The sequence below is a fragment of the Macrobrachium rosenbergii genome, chromosome 55 (assembly GCF_040412425.1).
Source record: "Macrobrachium rosenbergii isolate ZJJX-2024 chromosome 55, ASM4041242v1, whole genome shotgun sequence".
Taxonomy (NCBI): Eukaryota; Metazoa; Arthropoda; class Malacostraca; order Decapoda; family Palaemonidae; genus Macrobrachium; species Macrobrachium rosenbergii.
The window spans coordinates 72,921,616-72,935,512 of record NC_089795.1 but is presented as its reverse complement, the minus strand read 5'-3'; the positions used below and the strand labels follow the sequence as shown (position 1 = coordinate 72,935,512).

The window sequence follows — 13,897 nt, the reverse complement described above, 5'->3', positions numbered from 1 at the left end:
CAGTCCATTCAATCCAGACAAATCAGGTTTCTATGAAAAAATTCCCTACTACCCAACTACTTTTATAAATCTCTCTCTCTCTCTCTCTCTCTAAATCAGACGGCATTTCTTTTATTTATTTCGATATAACCCGCTTTTTCTGTACTCATGTCTTTTATGCACCTGTTCTGAATACATCTCTCTCTCTCTCTCTCTCTCTCTCTCTCTCTCTCTCTCTCTCTCTCTCTCTCTCTCTCTCTCTCTCTCTCTCTCTCTCATAAGATCCAATCATTTTCTACCAGGATAAAATCAGTTAGTAACATGTAGATTCTAAGGAGCATAAATCATTCATTCATACAACAAAATATAGTTTTAAAATGTGAACTGATAAACTCGGTGTCTCTGGCTCAAAAAAAAAGAGTTCTTTGAAATTATGGAAGAGGTTGTGGTTGAATACTTAGACGGGAGTTTGAGAAGAGTCGTCAAATTTCCATTGAAGCGTCTAAAAATGAGCTACATAGAATGCCTTATTCAGATATATCAAATATCATGAAATATCTTTAAAATTTTGAACGACTGGGTGACAGAAGATACTAAACGTTATGGGTGCCTCCTATTACTTAGTATACTAAGGAAGGTGTGTGGCAGAATTTTGATTGAGAAAGTAAGAGACGTGACAGAAAGATTGATTAGAGAACCATGAGGATTTAGACATGGAAGTGGGTATTTGGATCGGGGTGCTAGTTAAGAAATAGTTATGTGAGAGGATTAAAAGTAAAGAAGAAAAGCTGTGTGAGGCATAAAGTGGGCCTAAAAAATACCCTAGGATGGAATTTACAAAGAAATACTGTAAAAGGTGTTCACGCTGTATTGGAAATAAGCGTCGGGAGAAATTAAATTTATGAATGAAAGGCGATGGGTGGGAGAATATGTAGACGAGAAAAAGAATAGTTTGGTGTGAAATTAAGCTGAAATAATGCCGTATTATGCCCATGTGATGCTAGTAGCCAAAGTAGTAGCCAAAGAAAAGACAAGCCACATTGGCGCAATGTTATTGGATAAGAAAACAGGTCATGAATAGGGTATGAAATGACTACTCTTGCAGATTATAGAGTACTGATTATGGACAGCGATGACAAAGTGGAGAAAACAGTGAAAGTGTGTAAACTGTTCCCAAGAGAAGAAAGTTCGCAGTAACTGAGAACAGGAGTAAGGTTGTAAAGGTAAAAGGAAGCACTTGATTTGTATGAAGTTTGGATGTTGGGTAAAATAAAGGAAAAAGTTTGAAACTATTGTGATGAACTGTTTAGGTAGTTTATGTGGCATAAGAAGACCTGAAGAGGTAAAAAATGTAGGAAAAGGCAGAAATAGTATGAGGGTTCGTGTGGAAGAAAGGATGGATCGGAATGCTTTTGAAGTTGTTCAGTCACTCAGAAAAGACAAGAACGATAAGTAAGTAAATAAAACGTATTGACAGAAGTAGGAGAGGAAGTCAGGAAAACTAAACAGTTAGAATGCCAGAGGTATTGGAAATGAAGGACCTTTACATCCAAGAGGCACAAGAATTCAAGCAAGATAGAGGTGAATGGGGTAGTGTGCACGGGGTTTAATGTAATGCTGATGAGCCTTCTGAGTAGACAGACAAGATTGCTAATATTATTTAAGTGTTCTGCGTAAAAGGCATATTTATGATACATAAGTTAAAAGTGCAAAGGACTTGCACAACATTAGATACCTAACACATGCTAAAAGGAGCACCATTATGTGCTTGCTCTCTCTCTCCTCCCTCTCTCTCTCATCATTTTATATATAATAAATATATACACACACACACACACACACACACATATATATATATATATATATATATATATATATATATATATATATATATATATATATATATATATATATATATATATATATATATAATCAGTAAGCTATGTGATAAAAGTCTCATTATCTATCTATATATATATATATATATATATATATATATATATATATATATATATATATATATATATATATATATATCCACAAATACATACTTGACTACTTTTCATCTCAGACGCTTGTGGGAAAGGAAAGTAATGCCTTTTACCTAGCTCAATTGAAAGAAAGATATTGATAAAAGACTGTATGGCTCAGGAAATCATGTAATATCAGATAAAATCTATTAAATTTATCATATTTACGATCGTTCATCTGCTTGTATTAAATTATAAATCTTGTGAAAAATCCGTATTGAAAGTAATATTATTTATCACCAGTCACCCTCCGTACGGGTTGGGGAAAAAAAAGATTAAAACCTAAAAAACGAAATCGATTTGACGGTATTCGTAACAAATTTCTGTGTTGATAAATTCCGCAACGCTCTCGGCTGTCATAATACAACAAAGGCTCGAAATAGGAAAACATTCCCCAGGGGAAAGCCATGAAATTTGATTACCTAATTGTGTTTTTATCGAGAGTGATACTACTCCATTTCTGTTGGCAATTTTGTTCACATTGTTGCTCTAGGATAGTTTTCTACTTCAATACAAAAATAACATCATTGCTACGTATGGTTCTCTGTAGTTTTCCGAACCGCTGGGTGGATACATCAATGCTCCTTTTATCGGTGAAATGTTTTAGTTCCTCGCTGACATGAGCTAATTTTGGATGTATTACTCTCTGGCTAATCTCGAACAGCACCATCAATATACTGAATATTTTTACCTTTGCATTTACCTTAGTTCCTAAAATGCCGTGAGATAATTAATGTATTTCTCTTTCTCTGTCTCTCTTTCATAAAACGACTGGCAATGGGGAGTCACTTTATTCTTATGAAATTTGAACACAACTGAAAGGGAGTTGTAAACAGAGAATAGGAGTTGAAATGCCTCACACACGTAAGCAAACTGCTTCTGCTAACAGTATTTTTACGGGGGGAGTCAGATTTGGTAAAAATTATAATACAATTTCTTAGTAAAATTCGTTTGTCCGATTTCTAAAAACTGGTTTACCCAGGCTATAAAGTATCTTATATAAATGAAGCTACACTGACCTGCTTACACAAAAACATACCTGTACATGTGCTGTACATATTCTATATTAATTTGCATGTTGGAACGGAGCTTCGGAATTTTCTTCATGCTCTAGTTTTCCCTGAATTGTAAAGTTTTTTCCTTCGAGACAGCTCTATCACTTTCTGCATAGCAAGCCCGGTCCGCCTCTTCAATCCCCTCTCTTTCTCTCTTGTTTCCTGGGCCTGAGTTAGCAGAGTACGTTAGGTATTTCGTTCTTTTGGTGTTCCCTAAGAACACCGTCATTCTAGTATATTTTACACGCAACCTGTTATATGACAGAATACTAACTTTTTTTTTTTAGGTGTGATGGATGATGCATCCAGCACCCATGATGGGTGATGGAGACCACAATGGAGCTTTCAGCAATGGCAGCCACGTTACCGCATGGGCATGGATGCATCGGCGTAGATCAAGTCACCCATTCCTGGAAGAAGCCACTAAGACGTTTTCCTCCCCTCGAAAGGCATAAGTCGCTTTCCGGATGTGACGTCACGCTCAGAACTTTACGAGAAATGTTATGATTTAGGCGAGAGTTTTTTGATCTTCCAAAGAAAATGCTGACATCCTTTAGTAATTGTTATAGTGTTCAGATTTACTTAGTGAGTAGATGAACAATTCCAATTGGTAGGAAAGACTAGCAACACTCGATACACACCAAAATGCTTTCCGTAGCCGTTCCGACCGAGAGTGTTCCCGTTCCCGACCAAGTGGAGCTCAGGAACAGGAGCGAGGGCGTGAACGCCACCTGGCGGTCGGAGAATTCCACCGAGCTCGAACACGACAAGGAGACGCAGGACGAACTCACTCCGGAGTCGGAGATCGTGACGGAACTCAGGAAGACCCTCTGGCGGAGGTTCATGGAACAGTCGACGGTGCTGAACGAAACGGACAACACCCACAAAGTGCTCAAATGCTTCCACGAATATGTCATGTCCTTCATGGATTCCGAATACGACCAAAAGACCTGTCCGGTCAAGTTCGACGGCGTGTCTTGCTGGCCCGAGACGCCTGCCGGAACTCTTCGCGAGATCCCCTGCTTCGACGACTTCAACGGGTTTTCTACGACGCTTCGGGTGAGTCATGCAATTTCCTTCTTCCTTTTCAATAAGGCCAGTGAGCTGAGCAACCTGATGTCCTTTTTAGCTTCGGACTACTGGAAACAAGAAGAAACAAGTAAAATATGCGCCGAAGTTTCTTCCGCGCAATCGAGTTTTCTGTACAGCGTATAATGCTGTACAAAGCTCAACCCCGGCCCATGAAACTCAGCCACGGTCTATTGGTGGTCTCAGCCACGGCCACGAAACTCAGCCACGGTCAGGAGATAATGATCTGTGTTTGCTGGTACCTATGGGTGCAGAAGTACGATTATAGTTAACAACCTTAAATAAATAAAAACTACTGAGGCTAGAGAGCTGCAATTTGGTATGTTTGATGATTGGAGGGTAGATGATCAACATACCAATTTGCAGCCCTCTAGACTCAGCAGTCTTTACGATCTGAGGGCGGACAGAAAAAGTGCGGACGGACAGACAAAGACATCTCAGTAGTTTTCTTTTACAGAAAACTAAAATTGAAAGAAAATAACAAGAGGAAAGTTAGGTTTAAACCCAGTTAATGCGTAAACCTGCCGCTTTCAAAAGGAAAAATTCAAGGTAACGGGCAACTCTAATCTACCCAAATCTTTTTGGAGGGAAGAAAACAGAAAACAAAAGAAGGCAAAGGTGTCTCCTGAAAGGCTGAGATTAAATGGCACTGAAAACGTGGATGCCAGAAGGGAATTTCAAGTTTATCAGTAATGGAGCGCACGCATGCAACAATACATAAACATGCCAAAAGGGAAAAGTCAGCCTTTGTGCTTCAGGTCTGAGTCCAGAACCTGTTCACTGTTATCATGGTACTCCTGGTCTGCTTAAAACGAACATGACCCTTGACCTACCACACTAACTTTGCATCCCTTACTCACGCCATCCGTCATCAGAGTTACATGACCTAGACCAGTAGCAGGGGTGAAGGTTTAATGACGTTAATGTTGTTTAATTGGAAACAGAGCTCCCCTTTTCTCCCAGAGGAGCATTAGTTGCAGGGGGAAGAAGGTAGCTGCTGTCTGTAAGGGTGATGTATGAAAGGCAATTTCCTGAACCAAGAACTAGATAGCATCAATAGACTTTATTTCAACATGGAAAGACTTAATAGACTGTAAAGTTTATTGAAGAGTTAAGTGATTAATAACAGGTCACAGATATGCACAAGAGATCTATATCTCTCTCTCCATATACCAATATATACATACATACATACATACAAAATACACTATATATATATACAGTATATATATACATATATATATATATATATATATATATATATATATATATATATATATATAATATATATATATATATATATATATATATATATGTGCATGTGAAACAATAAGTGTGGAGTAATTGTATAATAACAATTACCCTAACAATTCCTCACATTTTGTGGATAAGCTCATCTAAAAACCTGAATCATCATAAAAAATGTGAGGAAAAAGTAAAGTTAAGAGGCTATTGTGGCTATCACATGACAGAGAAAAGTAAATCCCATATGTATTTGTGGGCGTGTAGTTATATGATCATGATCTATGCGTCCTTTCCCCATGAAGGCATTATCATTTTTAAAATGAGATTGCCACCCCACGTTGTTTCCCTGGAACTTCTTTGTGGTCACTTATACTTATGCTAATCAGAACCAGCACTGCTCAACTTCACTGATCAGCAAAAATATCTGCATACTATATATATATATATATATATATATATATATATATATATATATATATATATATATATATATATATATATATAGATAAATGTATATATCAGCATGCGCCAATATTCTCTACTTTAGTGGTTTATTCTCAATGTTTTCTTCGGATCTACAAATGTTCCTTGCGTTGCCCCTTGAAATTTAAGAATTACATTGGATACATATTATCTCTGAGGGTGCACCCGACATGGACTTCTTACTTTTGGTTCGTTGAGTAAACATCCAAATTCTCAAGAAACGAAGTATGGAAGTGCTTCCTGTCATATCCAATTGTTCCAGTTTTCCAAAAACCTTGCAGTGTTAAAGATCATGGAAGCTTGTGATAATATAAGGATGGTAAAAGTAAGTCTTAGTTAAAATATTACGCAAGTAATTTTATAACACGCACACACATGCACACAAACATACACACAGAACACAAACAACACATTTATATACACAAACACACACATATGTATATATTTATATTTTTTTATACTAAACATGGACTTGAAAGACTGCAACATGAGCTAGAGTTATACATACAGTATTTCGGAACAAAATTCCGTCTAGCCTCATAAAAAGGCATGTTCACTGAAGTTTTGCCCATCTCGGGACGTTACTCGCAGTTCGTGTATTAGCGTCCTGAAAGTTGCAACCGATTTAAAACTTCCTTTACTTTACCGAGATCATTTCAGTCGATTGTCAAAGTTTGAATGATATATGATTGAAAACTTAGCTCGAGAATGTTAGCATCATTTCGATTTCAATCGTGGCTTTCGTATTATGAATATTCTTCAGGATAACGGTTACCGGCGAATTGAATAATTTTACGTCGCCTGAGAGAGAGAGAGAGAGAGAGAGAGAGAGAGAGAGAGAGAGAGTATCTGGCTTAATATAGAACACAGGGCATAGGACATTAAACAATGATCCTTTTTGCCTAACCACTGCTTATGTAAGACACGGTTGTATTGGTAATTCTAAACGTCTCCTTTTACAAAAGAAGAAAAAAAAAAAGACTTCCAATATTGTCACCCTCCTATAACTTTCCTTCCTTTTCTATTTCATGCTTAAGTGATACTAAAAAAAAAAAAAAAAAAGGTAATCGTGCTCAACAGAAATCCCTTTGACCTGAACGTCATTAAGGGTAAGGGTCATGTGAGGTCGGCCGAAGTTTAGAAAAACCTACTTTGCAATGGAGCCGACATAACGACGTAAAAAGTTCTTCGCTGATCGCATTATGAAGCACAGAGCTAATGAGTTTTCGCTCCCCCTTTTTTTTTTTATCTTTGTTTAGTTAAGTCCCGTAATATCAGAGGTCATAATAACAAGCAATGCCATTATTCTTGGCATGAAATCGCCTGGCGTTCTGTTGACCTTTCAAGATTAGGTTGAAAGCATTCATGTATATATGTGCATATATATATATATATATATATATATATATATATATATATATATATATATATAAATATACTATATATATATATATACTTATATATATATATATATATATATATTTATATATATATATGTATGTTATGTATATACATACGTAACTTTTTACATATGCACTTACACACACATATACAGTATATATATATATATATATATATATATATATATATATGTATATATATATATATATACTATATATATATATATATATATATATATATATATACACACACACATAGCTGACGTACTCAAAGTGTAGAACACACCTAGACAAAATAAAGACACCCAAAAAGCATAGAACACTCCCAAAACGTAGAACACACTCCGATATTTATTTATCCCAGCCTTCACAGTAGACAAGAAAAGGGAATCAAATCTATCTATGGCAGCCAATATCAAAGAATTTTTATTTATAGGTTTTTAAAAATATAAATACAGTACACAGAGTGTATAACATCTTTAGTTTCGCCATCAAGAGCAAGAATAAAATAAATTCTTGGGTGAACCCACCCCCTTGAGCAGTCATCTAAAAAGCAAAAATAATGGCACTGTCACATTCACAGGGAAGATGAATATATATATATATATATATATGTGTGTGTGTGTGTTTGTATGTGACTCAAAACAAGTATATATATATATATATATATATATATATAATACATACATTATATATATATATATATATATATATATATATATATATATATATATATATATATATATATATATATATATAATCAACATATAAGATTGTGTGTGGGTATGTGTAAAGCTAATATATATATATATATATATATATATATATATATATATATATATATATATATATATATATGTATGTATGTATGTATGTATATAATATACATATACTGTATATATATATATGTATGTATACAATACACACACACACACACACATATATATATATATATATATATATATATATATATATATATATATATATATACATATAAACCACAAAAACCTTGGAGAATCACTCCAGAAATGTGACAAAATACTGTAAGCACCTCTACCCTGAACAGATTCGTTCTATGATTTTAGGGTGATATGCGTGTGACAGTGACATTAGCATTCAACAGTGAAGAGTTATGATTTTGACTCTGTGGTACAAATTCCTGTCGAATACAAACTCTTACTTGGAACAGGAGTTACCCACGGTTGATTTCGATTTCAAGCACCAAACCTGAATTCGACAGGAATATATACCATACAATCGAAATCAAATCGTATCTCCTCACTGATGAATTATAATGTCACTGTCACCCACATATCAACCCAATAAGGAAGGATAGCTAATCTATATATAATTTCCTTTGGGTGCAAGTTATTCCCAGGCAAAGTCAGCATTCAATATTATAAGGTTATTTATCGCTTAATACTCAAGTATTAAACGTCAGGTTCGAATTTGACAAACAATACCTAGGATTCCACAAATATAGAAATTTTTTCCCTAAAAACTGGGACAAATAAAACCAGAATCTTCCTGTTTCAGGGAGTAACGAACTCCACTAAAAGGTTTCGAGTAACATTAATTGCTGGGTTTCGCCCGATGCTGTTTTCCTTTTACTTCCTAATCAAGTTTTCCTTTTTCCCTTTGCTCTGGGATCGTCTTACATTTGCTCCCTTGGTTCGATTTGCTTTCGAAAGCAGACAATTTGGGACAGTTCCCAGACTTTATTAAATCATTTTTACATCGTGATTTGTAGTTGACCGACAAATTTATTGTATTAAATACATTAATTACCTTAAATAGCAGACACTGGTACAATTCTTACATTACATTAATCATTTTTACGTCGTAAATTGTAGTTGACATAAATTTATTTTAAATATACATTAATTATCCTAATTACATGAGAGTTTATTACTACGCCGGTTCCAAGTGCGGATAACAGGGGAAGACCCAACGTTGAAAGATTAGTTTTCATGATCTGTATTTCGTTCAAATATTAGGAAAAATCCAGAAATAAAGTGAATGAGGAATGGCACATCTTTTTTTTTTATGAAAGGTAAAACCACCAGGGGCTTTGATTTATAGGCTCGTCAGTTTCAGCAAATATTAGTATTTGTGCGGGTGAGTTTCCTTGTTGATTCTCTCCCTTTCTATCTCTCTCTCTCTCTCTTACTCACACACACACAAATATATCCACATATATACACACACACACATATATATATATATATATACACACACACACATATATATATATATATATATATATATATCTCCCATATATATATATATATTATTATATATATATATATATATATATATATATATATATATATATATATATATATATATAACTATAACTATTGAATCAGAAAATATCAGTTACTATCAATTACCTATACCTTGAGAATAACTTACATTTAGTTAGTTCGCTTACTGTTGGTTGGTTGCAATCATGGAGGAAAAGGGAAGTGGCTTTAACGTCATCACGAAACTTACCAAAGCAGAGAGTTAAAATCTATGACACTAATTCCTTTTATGAAAAACATATATATAGACGCACGTGCACAGCCCCCCCCCACATATATATACAGTATATATAATCATATTACTCATAGTAGGCTTCAATAAGACGGGATTATTAGATCCTGATTCTTTAATTTACAGTGGACAAAACTTTCGTAGACATACAGTCTTCTCCTTAAGGCACCGATGCATCGGTACCTGAAGAAGAAGACTGCATGTCTATGAAAGCTTGTACTTTGTAAATTAAAGAATCTGGAATCTAATCCATGCCCTCCTACTGAAGCCTAATATATAAGTAAATAATATGAATAAATATACCCAGTGAAGTCGTGAGGCTTTTTGATTATATATTCATATAAAAATATATATACATATACATATATATATATATATATATATATATATATATATATATATATATATATATATATATATATAATGTGTATATGCCAGATCTGTACATTATGAAATGTTATGTAATGCACCATTTCAACTAACTGGGTAAAAGCCACGTCTCCTCGTTCAAAGGGTACAATATGGAGCCTTTTGATGAGCGCTGACCTAATTCATTCTTTCATGGCAAATCACCTTTTCCTGGCCTACTTGCCTTAAAGTGGGAAATCTCATTATCTACTTAGGCGTCAAAGTGACTGGAGTTTCGAGTCAACGTAAAATGATTTCACGCAAACAGGAACTAATGCTGAGAGAGAGAGAGAGAGAGAGAGAGAGAGAGAGAGAGAGAGAGAGGCTACAATGGTTATATTGGTCACCTTTCAAAGATTTAATATATGATGATGATTCTATATAATGATGATAATAATATCATAAAAATAAACTAACTTGGAACTATAATAATAATATAATCATCTTAATTTTAAGGCCATAAAATAAATATACTATAAGCATAAGTCTTATTTTGTGTATCTATAAAAGTTGAATTTGTTATTATTTTAACTGCTATTTTCATTATAAGAGGTGCAAATCAAGCAGATTTTGATGTAAAATTATTACAGAGATTAGCCTATCCCAGAATTAAATGCATGACACTAGTCCTAAATATATCTACTTGAGTGGATTGACACGATAACTTAATTAAGCAAGAATTTAACATGTTTGGGAGACTCTCCACTCCTGAAAATCCAAAGAAGGTCTTTTTAAAACCTTATGCCAAATCCTAGGGTGGCCAGCGCAGGATCGAAATTGCGTGACTTTACCCTGGTAGCTTATAAAGGTCTAGTATTAGACAGTGCTGTAGAGAGAATGATCAGAACTGTAAGCAGCGTCCTATTATTTTTTTTTAATAACGCCACTATAACACTTTTCAACAATGACAAAATATCAGAACCAGAGAGCCAACATTTCTTGGAGCAGTAGCGTTAGAAATCCTCTACCCTGGAATTTAACTTTTTTTGGAACTGGGTGCTTATGGACTGTAGGGACATACCACCTCCTGATCATGGGATATTCTGAACTGAGAATTAGTTCGAATGCAGTGACCGTGCTGTTTGAAAGAAGGCTTATTGTTGTTTCTGAATGAGCTGACATTACGCCAGCACGGGCTCTTGCTCCTTGAGCACCCAGCAGAAGAGGGCCAACAAATCTAAATTCATTTAGGGAACTTTTAGCTGCAATAATGAAATACAAACTCTAAATGGGGATTTTCAATTTCTCCACGCCCAAAGGAAGAAACAGACTGATGATAAAACTAAGAAACAGACTGATGATAAAACTGGCACTAGAGAACTGTACTAACAATGAACTGACACCAGAGAACTGTAATAACAATAAACTGAAAGATTGTAAACTTACCAAAGGCTACTGAATATAAAAATACTGATGGTTATTTCTGTGTTGTTATTTTTAGAACTATACCACGAGAACAATGCTACTTGATAAATCTATACCATGTAGAAAGACCTCCTACCATTATTTAAAAATAGTGCTCCTGCCTCTTTACGCCAAATTATTTCTCCTTTCTTTGTTTGCTAAAATAGCAGTGACGGGCATCACTTTAACTGGGTGCTTCCTAACTACCCGAGAAATTAATCGGGTTTTTGAGGCAAATCGATTGTATTATGTTCTGAACGATATTATTAGCAAGATATGAAATAAACCACATTAATCTTCAAAGTTGCTGAAGAGCCATACCGACGTCCCCAAAAAAGTACATAGCTATGGAATTTCTAAGTGCAGTGACTTTGGCACTGCAGTATCGGCAAGCTTCCAAAATCTCCAGGGTTATCTTTCCCTGGGTCTGAAGATTATCACTTTTAGAGACAGTTCAGATCCATCCTCTGCCATCCAGTTGCGAGTTCTTCACTGTTTCTTTCACAGCACTGACCTTATACAACAACTAAAATGTGAGTGCACAATCCACAATGTCCCGTAACATTTTCTGCTGCTGGGACATCAGAAACATATATGTATATATATATATATATATATATATATATATATATATATATATATATATATATATATATATATATATATATATATACTATATATATATATATATATAATGTGTGTGCGTTTTATCAGGAATGATTTAAATATGGTGGCAAAGATGCTAGCAAATATAAATCGAGAAAAATGTCTCAAATCTAAATTTGTGTATGTTAATAGTTATGCACGTCAGCATTCGGACCATACAGAGGGAATCACAGATTCAACAGCTAATCTGCGCAGCATAATAAAATGTTCTTAAACTAACTGGAATCTATTTTCAAGCAAACATTCTTATCATAAACCTGTTAGTTTCATGGTAAAAAAAACTGAGCAGTGTAAAACTGTGAATCCTGTATCAGTGCATATTGTCTCAGCGGTCGGTTTTCACTCACTGTTCACGTTTCCAGTAGCAAAAGCGACAGAAGACGAGAAAAAATAAGCGAAACGGTGTCCCTACCATTTCGTTCTGTCCCTACTGTACAATGCCAAACCTCGAAACAAAAACAGAACTAACTATTAATTCGCAGATAACAGCTACTGTAATACTGTACTATTTACCTAAGGAGGTCCAAATACAATTCGTAGATCACCATCTCAAAAACCTCATTTATTTTTTTGAACATGAATATTGTTTTGTTTTAGATGGATAACAGCAGCAAGGCATTTCAGCAGCGGAGAAATATTTCTCCGTTGACAAAATATCTTTCTCTTGTCTTGCCGCCTTCCTGCCTGCCTTTGTGCTCATCTCTCCCTGTCCTCCCGAGCCAAACAATCTCTGCAGGGACATGGATAACAGCCGGGAGTTCTATCGAGGTGGAAAAATCTCCGGCTTTCGTTCCTCAAACAATTCCGTCGGCGGACTTGTTTTGCATGAGGGCGGCGGATCGATTTTCCATGCATTTCCAGGCCCGTAATTTCCACTGGAAGGCTTTCTCCGTTTCAGCCGGATTTGGCTTCTCAGCCTCTGGGAGCCTCGTCATCTTGCACACGAAGATGAAAGCTGCGACGACGGGAATAAAAATACTGCCTGCGACGTTTTACACGTTTTGCAGGAATTTCTGAAAAAACGAGGTCTTGCTTCCTTTTTTGACATTTATAACTGCCTCCTTTCTTATAAAATATTAACTATACCCTACGGAATTAAAACAATACTTGAAAATTAAAACTCAGTTTCGAGACAATAAAAACAAAAATAATAGAATAGTGAATGACTACACTGAAAATTACATTTGTTGTTCTAGCTCTTTAAATTTCAGTTATCCTCGGTTTTGCAAATCAGGTTCTTCATTTTTGAGGTACTTTTGACTTTAAGAGAAACTCCAAATTCTTTGTAAAACTTTAGCCCCTCTATGGGAAACCCTATATTTCTTGGTGAAAGGGTTCCAACCCTCTTCATCTATAGTTGTTTTTCTCTAGATGAAAGGCTTTTTTTCTTTTTCCGGAGTTTAGTCCAGGTATTTCAATCCAATTAGAACAGCCGGAAGGACGACACAGATTTTACCCAACGCGATTCAGTCCCTTACAGCCCTTTTGTGTTGGCTCCGGAGAGGGAATGAATTCGTAATTGGATAATGAAGACTGAGAAGAAACTCATGCTACTGGATACTGTTGTGATACTGTTGTTTGTCTTTCGAGAAGATGAAGA

The 13,897-nt window shown here is 35.1% G+C and overlaps 1 pseudogene; it reads left to right on the top strand.

Moving 5' to 3' along the window:
- The window catches only part of LOC136835832 (diuretic hormone receptor-like), a 192,675-nt pseudogene that overhangs the window by 86,164 nt on the left and 92,614 nt on the right, over nucleotides 1-13,897 (top strand).